The sequence below is a fragment of the Zalophus californianus genome, chromosome 8, assembly GCF_009762305.2.
Source record: "Zalophus californianus isolate mZalCal1 chromosome 8, mZalCal1.pri.v2, whole genome shotgun sequence".
Lineage (NCBI taxonomy): Eukaryota > Metazoa > Chordata > Mammalia > Carnivora > Otariidae > Zalophus > Zalophus californianus.
In genome coordinates, this window is record NC_045602.1 from 84,421,624 (window position 1) to 84,435,278 (window position 13,655).

Below are 13,655 nucleotides of genomic sequence, written 5' to 3' on the forward strand. Positions count from 1 at the left end.
TAATCTGTCTTTTGTCTTGGGGTCCCAGTCAAATGCTCAGAAGGGTAGAAGAAAAAAATACGTCCCTCCCCTACAAGACACACACAAAATGACTTAAAAGGGAAACTTACTGATTTTCCACATAGATATGGAAGTGTAAGCAGTTCAGAACTAATATGGTAGCTCCATGGTGTTGGGACACAGGTTCCCTCTACCTTGTTTTGTCATCGACATGGTCCATGAGGGCTCACCACCAAGTCCACTGGCTCTAGTGAAATGGGAGGAGAGCATACCTCTTTCCTAATGGTCATGACCCACAAGTTTCCCAGATCCCTTTTGCTCACATATCTTTGGCTAGACCTTAGTCACGTGGCCATACCTCACTGCCAGGAAAATGGGAAACATTATCCTGTGCCCAACTAACACTCTAGGGACAGAAAAAGGGAGAATCGAGGGGCTGAGAGGGAAATCTTTGTAGCGGAAGGTGTGATTTGGTTTGAGGCATATTGAGTTTTGGGTGCCCATGGGTGAATTCCAGGGCAACCCAGAGGAGAGGTCTCGGGGGGGATAGTTGGACTTACGATTTGTGATTTTCATTAGGAAGTCATAGGCCCTTGATTAAGGGAGGAACCCAACAGACCCAGCACTTAGGAGGACAAATGTTGCATGTCATTTGTGGGATCATTTGGAAAGAAGCGAGGCTGAACGCAGGTCACATGGAAGTTATTGCAGTGATCTAGAAGACTTTGCAAGGGAGGGCACCTGGGTGGCTCAGCTGGTTAAGTGACTGCCTTCGGCTCAGGGTCATGATCCTGGAGTTCCAGGATCGAGTCCCACATCGGGCTCCCTGCTCAGCAGGGAGTCTGCTTCTCCCTCTGACCCTTTTCCCTCTCGTGCTCTCTATCTCTCATTCTCTCTCTCTTAAAAAAATAAAATCTTTAAAAAAAATAAAAGAAAAAAATAGAAGACTTTGCAAGGGAGTAGTCACAGAACTCAGCAAGTAATTAGACAGAGTGGAGGAGGCAGGGCGAGAGTCAAAAATGACTCCAGGTGTCAAGTGCAAGTACCTGAGAGAGTGAAGATGTCACATATAGGAAAATCAGAAAGAAGGACAGATCTCTGATAGGGGGAGTGGATAAGAGGAGGAAGAAGAGATTGGTTTTAGACATTTTAATATGAGCTGCCAAGGGCCACGTGGGTGGGCAGTGAAGGACCCAGGCTTGGGATCAGAGCTCGGAGTTCAAATCTGGATTCTGCCACTTCTAAGTCATGTGACACTGACCAGGTATTATAACAACTTTGCACTTTAGTGTCCTCAAAAATAAAATGGGAATAATAAGAGGACTCATAAGAATTGCATAAATATATATAAAACCTGCACATGGTGTTTGATATATGTGTGATTTTATTATTACAAAGGATAACAAGTTAGGTAACCGGCAGTTGGAAAATGCAAGCTGAAATCTCCAGTGGGGGTTAAGGGTAAAGATTTGGGAATCCTTGCAACAAGGAGGGAATGTGTCATATCCGCAAACGAGAAGCCAGAAAGTGTAAGCACACATTTGGAGAACGTGCACATGTGGGGAGGGAGGCCTCCCCTGACCCCACCGGCCCTGCGCAGCTGTGACCTCTCTGCACCATAGATATCATTTTCTCAGACCTTACCAGCCCTGTCACTTTCCATTAGTTAGCTGATTGTTCCATTAAAAGTCTCTTTCCCATCATACTCCATGGGGATAGACCCCACGCTGAACCCTAGCACCTAATGCTGAGCCCAGTGCAAATTAGATGCTCAGTAATTACTTGTTGTTTAAAGGAATCATGTCGGGTTGTAAAATCTGCTGGGGGAGGAGTCTGCAAATATTGGTGTTGCCATGGAAGAGCGCTTGATGGAGAAGAAAATGCTACAAAGGGGTTGAAGGGAAGAGAGGGGGTCAGCTTTAACTTGGCTTCCTACGATTTACAGCAACCATCCTCTACCCCTAGGCTTATTAAATGGCAGAACGGTTTTACTGAGAATGAAGCTTTAAAATGCAGTCAGCCAAGCAGATCTAATCACATAAGCAAGTGAAAAATAAACAGCCAATGTCTGGAATGGCTAATCAGAAGCCGGAAAAAAAAAAAAATGAACGTATGTGATTCCCTCAAGGTCTGCCAGTCACCTTCTGGGTGTATATCCATGAAGCCTCATGGGGACATCCAATGATTCTGAGCACTTATTTATTTGAGAGGGACTGCCAACAGTTTTATGAATATAATAAATGATTCTCAGGGCCGAGAAGCAATCCCGCCTCTCTTCCAAGAAGAAGGAAGGCCCGGCTGGGCATTTGGTGTCCTCCTCCAAACAATCCATCATTGTCAAGACAAATCCAGTGTCAGACTCTACAATGTAACTGCATAAAAGTCTTTAAGTCTATCATAGAATGGGAGCAGGAACAGCTCTTGGAGACCATCCAATCCAAGCTCAGGACCTCATCTTAATGATTGGGAAACTGAGGTCTTGAAGGGAACCAGCACATCAGAGAATGAGCTTTTACTGAGCACCTACTATGTGCCCAGCACTGTGCTATCTGCTCCCCCATATGTCCTTCACTGAAGCCTCATAAATATTTTCTTTAGCTTGTTGGTAGCATTGATATGTACGTCTTACTCAGTGAGGGCAACTCGCTTGCCCAAACCCCCAGTTGGGAGTAGAGTTTTGACTCAAACCCTGAGACCATGCCTGCTGCATCAGTCAGGAGGAACGACGTTATGCTGCGGTAGCAACCCCATAGAGCAACAAAGAGTTACTACTGTTCATGCTCCGTGTTCGCCACAGATTGGTCAGGGCTCTTTTGATCACCTTCATTCAGGGATGAAGGAGGGACCCAGCCTGAGGGAGGCTCCACTGCTAAGGGCCACGAGCGGAGGGGCATATCAACCCACCTTGCCCTTAAAATCAGCCCAGAAGTGTGCAACTCAGAGTTCGAGGGCCTACACAAGTTGCTTGCCATACCCAACCTCAAGGGAGCAGAGAAGGCAACACTACAGAGTGACTGGAAACCCACAGGAGATGCCTGGCAAGCTCCACCAATAACCACCACCCATTCTCTGCCCACCAGCCCTCTCAGCACCCCCAGTGAAGCACTGAGGGGTCCCCTGGCTGGTAGAGCCCCTTCATGGCAAAGTCTTCTCATTCATTTCTTGCACATGGCACTTTCTGCTTCCCTAGGGTACCTCCATATCTGCCTGGCTAAGAAAGAACAGTTTTTATTCTTTCGTCTATAGCAGTTTATATGAATATAAATATATTGGCAAACATTCTCGGACCCCAGAGCTGAAAGATGTTATGCAAAGAGAACTAAAGTTACAGGCTATATGATAAAAGAAAACAGTATTTGGGTTTCCCCAGATCTTGATATTAATGCTTATTTTTCTGCATGATATATGGTGGTGGGAAAACATGTTTTTCTAGTCTATTTCTTTTTTTTCCCCTTTTTCTTTGTAAAACTTTTACATTACTTTAATTTGAAATTAATTTAAGGAAGTAAAGGGACTTCCCAAGTAGCATTTTATAAATCTCTGTTAGTGGGTACGTGTGTGTGTTATTATGGAAACATGTTGAACATAGACAAAAGTAGAGAGAACAGTATTGTGGTTGTTTAAAAACATGTCTGCAAGTCATTTGCTATCCCTCTCATTTATCTATGTCCTTCTCCCCTGATACCCACGTGGACATTGGTGATTGCCTTGCCCCAAGAGTATGATGGAAATAATGCTGCGGGACTCTGAAGCCAGATGAGGGAAGGCAGTACAGAGTCTGCCCAGGCTTCTCTCTTGGGATGTGCACCTCGGGACCCCTGACTACTGTAAAAAGAATCCCTTTTTATTTAAAAAAAGATTTTATTTATTTACTTGAGAGAGACAGAGCACACAAGCTGTGGGAGGGCAGAAGGAGAGGAAGAAGCAAACTCCCCGCTGAGCAGGGAGCCCAACTTGGGGCTTGATCCCATGACCCTGGGATCATGACCTGAGCCAAAGGCAGATGCCCAACTGACTGAGCCATTCAGGAGCCCCTGTAAAAGGAATCCTAGGAGCTGTTGTAGGGTTGCGAAAAAATTAGTTTTCCCTGTACCCATTTTCGGTTCATTAGCTGGAGCCCTGTAAATTAGGCTGACAAAAGACAGATTAACAAAGAAAAGTTTATTAAAATGTGCAGTGCACGCACACACACGCACACACACACACACACACACGGGACAACTCAGGGATGAGTCACTCGAAGGCATGGTTGAACTTGGGCATCCTCGTGAAGACCAATAATTTTATAGAGACATGGCAAGACAAAGGAAAAGGATTTGGAGCTTCTAGGGGCAGCAAAGTGTGGGAAAGCAAATTTCTGGGGAAACTGATGGTAAATAAAGACTAGTTTTAGCAAAGTTTATGTAGATTCCTCTTGTGCTATCTTTGGACCAGTAAGAGTCGAGAGTTGTCTCTGGTGATTAATTTCTGTCCTTCCTGCTAGAGAGGGGAGGGTAAACACCTTTACAAATTTCTGTCCTGCTTGTAGGCAAATACGAGGAGTGCAAAGTACTTTTCTTATATCTGCTTTTTGTTCATTGCTTTCAGCTCAAAATAATTCTTATGCCGAAGTGGCATATTTTGGGGTGGCATATTTTGCTACACTTCACTGTCCTGGGAGAATCCTACACACAGAGAGACAGACAGACAGACAGAGACACACAGAGTAGGCAGAAGAGCCCAAGGAGCCCCAGATGCTGGAGTCTTCGCAGCCCAGGTACCAGGCATGAGCGTGAGTGAACCTTGAGCTGTTTCCAGCCTACCCACCTTCTGACAACTGTAACTGCAGGAGAGACACAAAGCAAGCACAATTTTGGTTAAGCTCAGTCAACCTCTAGCACCTTGAAAGAGAATAATAAAATGAGTGTTGCTGTTCTAAGACTCTAAGTCTTGTGGTGACGTCTTACACAGCAATAGGTAACCATGACATGTATAACAAACCCCATGTACAACATCACTCACCTTCCACAGTGATCAGCTCTTGGCCAATCTAGACTCCCACCCAGTTGCCCCACTTCAAAATATTTGGAAGCAAACCCCCTATGTCTCATCACATCCTTCCATCTATAAATATTCCAGCATTTATTTAAAAATATAAAGACTCTAAATATATTTTTAATCACAATACCATCATTTGTGTGTTGAAATGTGTCCTCCCAAAAGATGTGTTGAAATCCTAATCCTGGTGGCCATGAACACAATCTTACTTGAAAATAAGGTTTCCTTGGGTATAATCAAGTTAAGGTGAGGTCATCCTGCATTAGAGTGGGGCTGACCCACTGACAGATGTCCTTCTAAGAGGAGAGAGATTTGGACACGGAGACACACAGACACAAAGCCCCTATGATGGCAGACACAGAGACTGGAGTGAGGTGTGGACAAGCTAAGGAACAGCAAGGATTCCCGACAAGCACCAGAGGCTGGGAAAGAGGCAGAGAACAGATTCTCCCTCAGGCCTCCAGAAGGAACCGATCCTGGTGCCAGCTTGATTTCTGACTTCCAGCCTCCAGAGCTGTGAGAGACTAAATTTCTGTTGTTTTGAGACACCCAGTCTGCGGGAACTTGTTCGGGCAGCCCTAGGAAATGAGCACACCAGCCAAGAAACACTCTATTTTAAGTTGAGAATTAGGTATTTCTTTTCCCCTCACGCATTAGCTCTCACCCTTCCTGAGCTGGTTAGAGCTTCTCGGCATATGTGGATGTATTATTTTGTGCCTCATACAAATAGAAGACTATCAGTCGTACTGGATCTGTTGTCCTTGTGTCACACAGCCCTCTGTAAGCAGCTGTGGCCTGGACCCAGTTGAGAGAACTCAGCATCCGTCACACGTTCTGGAACAGGAAGTTGTAGGGAAAGAGCCTATGAGCTTTGGCCCCGGACAGGCCAGGATTCCCTCTCCTGTGAGGCCACTTCAGCCAGTGCATGTGGCTTCCAGGGAGTTGGTTCTCCCATCTGAGCCTTGTTCCCCCAACTGTACAAGAAAATTAACCCTTTATATTCCAAGCTATTACCATGGGAATAAATGGAAAGGTTTATGAGAATGCTGGCCCAGTGCCTGGCACACTGAAGCCTTGTTTCTGCTTTTTTTTTTTTTAAGATTTTATTTATGAGAGAGAGAGAGTGGGGCTCCATCCCAGGACGCTGACATCATGACCTGAGCTGAAGGCAGATGCTTAACCTACTGAGCCACCCAGGTGCCACGCCCCACCCCCCGCCCTTGTTTCTGCTTTGAATGACCAAAGTGGAAAGGAGAGTCCAGGTGGCTGAACCTTTTGGTTTCCTCAAAGTATTGCAATAGCTGCCTTGGCTGTGCTCAGAAAGCACGAGATGGTCCTGTCTTCTCCAGGCTCAGGAAGAAAATGAACTGGCCTGAGAAGCTGCCCCTCAAGCCATTGAAGGCCGAATACACGGGGCCTGATGTGGTGTTAGGAAGGGATTCCAAACAAAAGTCCTACAATTCTGCTGTAGGAAAGTCACTCCTTTTATCCTGAGCTTTGCACCTGCGTCTTACAAAACATAAGTGGTAACTCGGTCGCCCCGACCACCCTAGGGAGAATTAATTCATTAGAGTGCTCCCCTCTAAGACTGGAGGGCCCTGGATGGTATAAGAGCCCCAAGGGAGCATGAAGGAGGGTGTGAGTTCAGACAGGCACGTCCCCAAAGGCTTTCCTGTCCTGTGTGGTGCGCTGGGGGTTAGCTGAAGCACAAAGCTAATGGGATGGGCAGCGAGACCAGATTTGGGCAATGTCTGCACTCTGACCCTTCAAAGTGTAGTTCTACCTCTTGCCTCTTCGAGTTCCCCAGCCAGGGCACCTGTGCAAGGCATTCTGCCTCCTTGACCCCAGGTCCCTCACACATTAAATGAGGGCATTGGGCTGGATGAACCAGAGACCCCTCTAGGCTGTAAGGTCCACACATCGCTAATTAGAGCTCTAGCCTCACTTTTGCAGCTAGGTGCTGGCCAGTCCATCACTTGTGTGCTTGGCTTCAAGGAAGAGAAAACTGAGCTAAAGGTGGTTTTAGCAATAAAGACCCTTGATGAATTCAGGGAACAAAAGGTCCACCGCCCAGGGCTGGACTGGCCGCTTGTTAGCATACCCCAGGACATCACATTGCTCTTCTCCTCAGTGCCTGTCTGGTTTTTCAGTCCCGTGGAGCCGCAACGGCCCAAAATAGCTTTGTTTCTGCCCTTGCTGTGCTTGATGTTTATATGGGAGCACGTCTCTCTCTTTCCCATAAGTGCTCCGGCCAACTCCCTTTACATCGCATTGGCCAGGACTGGGTCATGTGCCCCCCAAACCAGGGCCCCGCTCACCTGCCCAGATGCCCAGGTATATCTGGACCAAACCCGATATCTGTTGCTAGAAGAAGAGATGCCTGGTGAGGAGGCTCCAGCTCGCTGGGCCAAGCTGGTCCTATCCACAGCTTCTCTGAGAGAGAATCATAGCGTTAATAACAGGATCATTCCTGTGGAAAAATAAAATTCACTTCAGATAATCTCCTTTTACAAAACCACTTGTGGGAAATTCCACTGGCAAAACGTGGGCCTTGGGCGCCTGGGTGGCTCAGTTGGTTAAGCAACTGCCTTCGGCTCAGGTCATGATCCTGGAGTCCCGGGATCGAGTCCCACATCGGGCTCCCTGATCAGCAGGGAGTCTGCTTCTCCCTCTGACCCTCTTCCCTCTCGTGCTCTCTGGCTCTCATTCTCTCTCTCAAATAAATAAATAAAATCTTTAAAAAAAAAAAAAAAAAACGTGGGCCTTGCCTCTGTTTTACTCCCTCTTCAAACAAGGGCATTTCATTAGTGCGCCTGTTCAGAGAGAGCCCTGGGTTCGCTCAGGATAACAGTCTTCATCGTGCCTCGAAGGTGGATCTAGTGAGAGCTGGTGTCCTGAGCTCTGCCGCAGGTGAGCGAGATACAGAAGGCAGCAGAGGTGTCTCCGTCGAAACTTCGAGGGACTCAGCGTGCCAGCCGCCCTGACAAAAAATCTGCTGTGGCCCCTCCAACCCGGGCCTGGCCGCTGACAGAAAGCTTCTTCCTGTTTCCACCATATTCTCCCAAAGACCTCTGCTGCTCTTGATTTCCCAGTCGAAACAATTTCCCCAGCACTGGCCTAGCACTGACTCCAGAACCTAGGCAAATGATGTGAGAAGGAGAGGTGAGAAGGAAGAAGTGAAGGTGATGTGCTGCATGATGTCCTATTAGATAGAAGAGACGTAAATGGCCAACAGAAGCTGGAGGGATTAAAATGATCTATTAAAAAAGTGTAGGGTTCCTGCAAAGGGATCTGCGCAAGGCAGCCTGCTGTGTGGACCAGCACAGAAGCACACCAATCACCCTGGCCCTGGCATTTATTACTCATGTGATTTGGGGGGCCTCAATTTCCTCATCTGTAAAATGGAGCTAACAACACCTTTTACAGATTACAGATAATGTTAAAGGCTTGGACAGGTGCAATGCTATAATAACAAACATTTCTAGCTGGAGAGTCAGTGTACTGTAACAGAAAGGGCACAGCTTTAGGGCCAGGGAGACACCTAAGTTACATCCTTTTCTGAGGCTGGCAGGTCCCTCAACAAACCTCTTTGAGTATCTGCAGAATGGTCTGATGCTATCCCCCTTGAGAAAATTAGACAAAAATGGTCCTAAAGTATCCAGAGTGAATCTGGCACATGAATTCTTAATAAGTGGTACCTGTTGTGAATGAATGAATGAATGAATGAATGAATGAACAATTGTTGAGAGGAAGTGTACAAAGCCCTTGCCAAGTGCCCAGGGGCAGCAGGCTCTCAATAAATGGCCACTCCCTTCCCCTGGGTGAGGCCACAAAATTTAAGGTGGTGTCCCCATAAAAATAATCAACATAAATAATATTTTAAAGCAAATTTTTTTAAAAAATCCAAATTAATGTAAAAAATCTACAATGAGCAAAATATCAAAATGTTTAAATAAAGGTAGGACGGTTCACAGTGCTGGGTCATATTGGAGCCTGAGGCAAAAAGAAAAATCAGTACTTCTTCCGATCCTGTCTTTAGTTAAAAATGAAGGTTCCACTCCCTGTCCTGGTCTCCCCTCCCTCCTATCTCCTCTGGGGTTCTGATGGTTCCCTCCTGCATATTGGAAATAATTGTTGCACTTTTTAAAAAATGAGAATGCCCTGACCTACCCCCTGGCCAACCTGAACAGAATGTCAGGGGGTGGGGCCTGAGCATCTGTATTTTTTAAATTCCCCAGATGATTCTAGGGTACAGCTCAGGCTGGGAATCACTGTGAGCATCAGAGCCTGGTGGGTTCCCTGAAAAGCCAGCCATCCCTCCCCTGGGGGCCCTCTTAGCAGAGAGAGGAGGAAGCAAGTAATTATACTCCAATTTTTTTCTGCGCAGACCCTGGAAAGAGCCGAAATGCTAGGAATCTTTCTGGCAATTGGAGATTTACTGGTTCCTGGAGAGCCTCCTTGTAGAAACAGGCTGCCTGCCAGCTCATCCCCGGCTCCCCCAGCTGCCCACCTGGACAGTCCTGAGTCCTGCTTCTCCATGGCAGGTCATTAAGATTGCTGGCCTTCAGTGTCCCCTTCTCTCCCAGAGACAGTGTACATCCTTTTTTTTTTTTTAAAGATTTTATTTATTTATTTGAGAGAGAGAATGAGAGATAGAGAGCACGAGAGGGAAGAGGGTCAGAGGGAGAAGCAGACTCCCTGCTGAGCAGGAAGCCCAATGTGGGACTCGATCCCGGGACTCCAGGATCATGACCTGAGCCGAAAGCAGTCGCTTAACCAACTGAGCCACCCAGGCGCCCAACAGTGTACATCCTTAGTAAGGTGTTCGTGAAAAACAAATGTCATGCAAATAGCATCCCTCTTGCCTGGTGTGGGCTAAGTCCCCCACAAAGGGTGGCTGCTATTATTCAATGCTAATTTTTATAACAGCGAGAGTGAACTTGGATATGTGCATTCCTTTAGCTAAGTCAACAACTTCTGCAGAAGCATTTGGTAAATGCTTTTGGGTAGAGTCACTGTGTTGACCTCTGGGAAGCTATGTTTATCTGGTCGTCCATACCTACTAATCATTCTGGTACTTCCAGCCGGCACCACTCTGGGCACGTGGGGCAACGGTGGGTAGGAAAGGACCAAGCCCCACCCCTTGCATTGCGTGTGCAGAGAAGAAGTCAAAGAACAAACAAATGTAGGATAGAGGGTTAAGGAGAGGTGTGTGCTTTGAGGAAAAGAAAGCAGAATAGGAAAGAGAGAGAGTGCACCTGGGGTATGTGATTTTTGCCAGGGGTTGGTGGAGGTGACACTTGACCCGAGTTGTGAATGAGTGAACCATGGCTTCATTTCAAGAATATTCCAGGCAAGGAACCATAATGCAGAGGCGCTGGGGTAGAAACATAGGGCTACGTGACTGCCGAGAAGTGAGGGGAGGTGGGGCTGAATATGGCAGGGAGTTGGGCTCTGGAGGTTTATTCTGAGTGCCGTGGGGAGCCTTGGAAGATTTTGAAGGAAGTGGAGGTAGGGCACATTTACTAGAGATAAAAAGGCCTAATAAAGCCTTATGAATTGCATGTGTGTAGTTGAGGTGGGGGAGGTTGCTATAGAGGTCCCTACTGAGGGTCCACAGGGCTCTGCCCCAGCCACAGAAACCTTCTGCCCACTCTCCTCTCATCTTCCAGCCCCAGAAGGTACCTCACCTCTGAGAACACTTGCCTGAACCCTGTAGGGCCCGGGGTCGAGGGCGGGGCCCATCACTGCAGAGGACAGGGTTCCCGGAGCAGCTTGGCCATTCGTTTCCTGGCAATCAGGTGGACTGCTGGGAGCTTAGCTTTTCCGTTTTCTCTGTTACAAGAAAGACAAGAAGGCCAAAGGAGTTAGAAGCAGAATTTCGAAACCAGTGGATGATTGAAATGACCTCAGTGTTCAAGTTATTCACTTCTTCTGGGTGCCCAAGCTTCAGGTAAGGGATGCTCTTTCTCTTCTCCCTGTGTTTGGACAGCTATTGAACATCCTAACCCCCAGTGTGATGGTATCAGAAGATGGGGCCTTGGAGCAGTGATTAGGTCATGAAGGAGGATCCTCACAAATGGGATCAGTCACCTTCTAAAAGGAGACCCTGATACCTTTCTCCCTATCTTTCTACTACATGAGGATGAAGGAAACGTCTGCAACCCAGAAGAGGACTCTCAGGGGCCAGCCATGCTGGGACCTGATCTCAGACTTCCAGCTTCCAGAACCATGAGGAAGAAATCTCTGTTGTTCGTAAGCTACCCACTCTTTGGTACTTTGTTATAGCAGCTCAGAAGGGCTAAGATATGGGTTCAGCTTCCACTCCGTGCCACACTGTCCCTGGGGCAGGGGGTACATGGAACTAGACTGGCAGAGGTCCCTGCCTCTGGGGTGCTTCTTGGCCAGGCGGAGACTTCTCCCCAAGCTGAGCACCTTCCCCTTCCTTCCCAAGGAAAAGTTCTGTTGTCTCTCCAGAGAGCTCAGAGATGCTCCACCACCAAAGGTTTCAGCTGCAGCCATTTCCTACATCTTTACAAAGTCAGTTCAAAAGCCTCAGGATAACAGTAAAGTCACTCTCCAGCATTAATTCCACACATCCGCATCATGTGTCTGCTTTGTGCCGGGGACTGGCATGGGCAGAAAGCTTATTGCTCTTCCTTTGATTTTCTAAAATTTGATCATTTGATCTGTATTGAATTTGTAGTTTGCTTGGGTTTTCCGGCTGTGTAAGAGCCACAACATAAGTCGTTCGTTCCAATGTCTCTATTTGTGCCTATTTAAATAAGGTTATAATCAGGGCGCCTGGGTGGCTCAGTTGGTGAAGCATCCAACTCCTGATTTTGGCTCAGGTCGTGATCTCAGGGTCCTGGGATCAAGCCCTGCTTTGGGCTCTGCGCTGGGTGTGGAGCCTGCTTAAGGTTCTCTCTCCCTCTCCCTCTGCCACTCCCTCTCTAATAATAATAATAATAATATTATAATTAAAGTATCTTAGGCCAAGGGGATTCCGTACCTTACTCTAGTCCAACAATGACTAAATTGGAAGGAAGGGTTGGGGGGGGTACTGCAGACTGAAAAGGGAGCTGGGCCAGGTTCCCCCCACCCCGGGAGCACTTTTCATTGCCCTTTGAGCAGACCTTGTGGTGAGCCCCTGTCTCAGCAAAAGTGTAGACAGCTCCGATCTTGTGTGATGCAGAGTAACTCAGACATTCTGCTCTAGTTCCCACTTTCCTTTCTCTCACTGAAGGGGCTGTTCCCAAGGGTCTTAAGTGCACCAGTGCAGGGACCAAGCCCCTTACACCTTTGTCCCCAGAGCTCTTAACCTCGGGTTTTGCACATAGTTATTATTTAATGTGCACATGTAAACCAAACTTCACGCATTTTTGTTTGTTTGTTCTTACCAGCCATAAGGGAACTCAGCCTTCAAGGGTGCTGCTGGAAAAGCAACCATTTGCTCTTTGAAATGACACCATCTTCACTTTTTTGTATCAGTAGGTGTATTTTCCCCTCATTCTTCCAATTTGGTCTATTTGGTCTCAGATCCTATGGGGAAATCAATCGGAGGTTGCTTTTTATAATCTCTCTCATTCTGGTTGATTTAGCTATTATTGGACCATCTTTATTTCTTCCTAAAGTATTCAGATTTAATTGCATGTTTTTCTTCTGCCTTTGGTTCAAGTGTGCTAATTATGCAGTATTTAGCCTGTCTCAAGTTTAATATTAGACTTTGCATTGTCCCTGCATTTGCTAAATTGCAGAGAATTTGTATTTTAGGGCTCTTTCCATTCATGGTGCTATTACTTGAGGAAAGTAATATATATGTGATATGTATATCATATATATCAAATATATATCATATGTATATATAAGAGTAGGCTTAATATTTCCAGTTTCAGGTGTAGAATTCTACTTACTGAATCAAAGTTTGTTAATTCTGTTGTCAGCCAGCTTATGAGCATTGCTTTAGTAAAGTCAACCTAGTACTACAGCTTTTTCTTAGAATGAATGGTGGAAAAACCAGGGGAATTGAGATACTGAAATGTCTCATTGTTGGCTTTTGGTCACTTCGGTGTGGCTCCTGTTTTAGAATCTTGCTTTGAAGGGGAGCCTGGGTGGCTCAGTTGGTTAAGCATCCAACTCCTGATTTCAGCTCAGGTCATGATCTCATGGTCGTGAGCTCGAGCCCCGTGTCGGGCTCTGAGCTCAGTGGGAGTCTGCTTGTCCCTCTGCCCCTCCCCCTGCTCAAGCATGCTCTCTCTCTCAAATAAATAAATAAAATCTTTTTTAAAAAGAGGGAGAAAACTCCTCTCAAATGTCTAACTAAGGTTGCAAAAAGAAGAAAAAAGAATGAGAGAGAAGGAACATTGGATGACATAATGCTTGAGAATTTCTACAAATGATGAGAAAACTAGCTTCCTCGGTCTCAGGAAGCCCAACTAATGTCAAGTAGGATATTTAAAAAGACATTTTGGGGCGCCTGGGTAGCTCAGTCAGTTGAATGTCCTACTCGATTTCGGTTCAGGTCATGATCTTGGGGCTCCATGCTCAGTGGGGAGTCTGCTTGAGATTCTCTCTCTCTCCTTCTCTCTTTGCCCCTCCCCACCCCACACGTGTACTTT

The 13,655-nt window shown here is 46.6% G+C and overlaps 1 protein-coding gene across 3 annotated transcripts in view; it reads left to right on the forward strand.

The window, feature by feature from the left end:
- Positions 1-13,655, forward strand: part of GPR45 (G protein-coupled receptor 45) — an 84,585-nt gene that overhangs the window by 23,781 nt on the left and 47,149 nt on the right. The window contains exon 1 of one of the 3 annotated variants that reach the window (XM_035728740.1): positions 11,232-11,292. The exons of the other annotated variants lie outside the window; for them this stretch is intronic. The gene's annotated coding sequence lies outside the window, so the exon portion shown is untranslated. Of the gene's footprint in view, positions 1-11,231; positions 11,293-13,655 lie in introns of those variants that run through there. 3 annotated transcript variants of the gene reach the window in all.